The sequence below is a fragment of the Anopheles moucheti genome, unplaced genomic scaffold (genome assembly GCF_943734755.1).
Source record: "Anopheles moucheti unplaced genomic scaffold, idAnoMoucSN_F20_07 putative_Y_2, whole genome shotgun sequence".
NCBI classification, from domain to species: Eukaryota; Metazoa; Arthropoda; class Insecta; order Diptera; family Culicidae; genus Anopheles; species Anopheles moucheti.
Genome location: NW_026453652.1, coordinates 121,251 through 122,500, shown reverse-complemented (window position 1 = coordinate 122,500; position 1,250 = coordinate 121,251).

Here is a 1,250-nt window from a genome sequence, read left to right as displayed (position 1 = left end):
TGAAATAGACAGTTTTTGCATGAAAACCCATTCCTGGTGGAACTTCATAGCAAAGTACAAAGTTCGTTTTGGATGGACGAATTAAGTTGAAATAGACAGTTTTTGTATGAAAACTCATTCCTGGTGGAACTTCATAGCAAAGTACAAAGTTCGTTTTGGATGGACAAAGTTAGTTGAAATAGACAGTTTTTGCATGAAAACTCATTCCTGGTGGAACTTCATAGCAAAGTACAAAGTTCGTTTTGGATGGACAAAGTTAGTTGAAATAGACAGTTTTTGCATAAAAACTCATTCCTGGTGGAACTTCATAGCAAAGTACAAAGTTCGTTTTGGATGGACAAAGTTAGTTGTAATTAACAGTTTTTGTATGAAAACACACTTCTGGTGGAACTTCATATCAAAGTACAAAGTTCGTTTTGGATGGACAAAGTTAGTTGTAATTAACAGTTTTTGTATGAAAACACACTTCTGGTGGAACTTCATATCAAAGTACAAAGTTCGTTTTGGATGGACAAAGTTAGTTGTAATTAACAGTTTTTGTATGAAAACACACTTCTGGTGGAACTTCATATCAAAGTACAAAGTTCGTTTTGGATGGACAAAGTTAGTTGTAATTAACAGTTTTTGTATGAAAACACACTTCTGGTGGAACTTCATATCAAAGAACAAAGTTCGAATCGGATGGACAAAGTTAGTTGTAATTAACAGTTTTTGTATGAAAACTCATTCCTGGTGGAACTTCATAGCAAAGTACAAAATTCGTTTTGGATGGACAAAGTTAGTTGAAATAGACAGTTTTTGCATGAAAACTCATTCCTGGTGGAACTTCATAGCAAAGTACAAAGTTCGTTTTGGATGGACGAATTAAGTTGAAATAGACAGTTTTTGCACGAAAACTCATTCCTGGTGGAACTTCATAGCAAAGTACAAAGTTCGTTTTGGATGGACAAAGTTAGTTGAAATAGACAGTTTTTGCATGAAAACTCATTCCTGGTGGAACTTCATAGCAAAGTACAAAGTTCGTTTTGGATGGACAAAGTTAGTTGAAATAGACAGTTTTTGTATAAAAACTCATTCCTGGTGGAACTTCATAGCAAAGTACAAAGTTCGTTTTGGATGGACGAATTAAGTTGAAATAGACAGTTTTTGCATAAAAACTCATTCCTGGTGGAACTTCATAGCAAAGTACAAAGTTCGTTTTGGATGGACGAATTAAGTTGAAATAGACAGTTTTTGTATGAAAACTCATT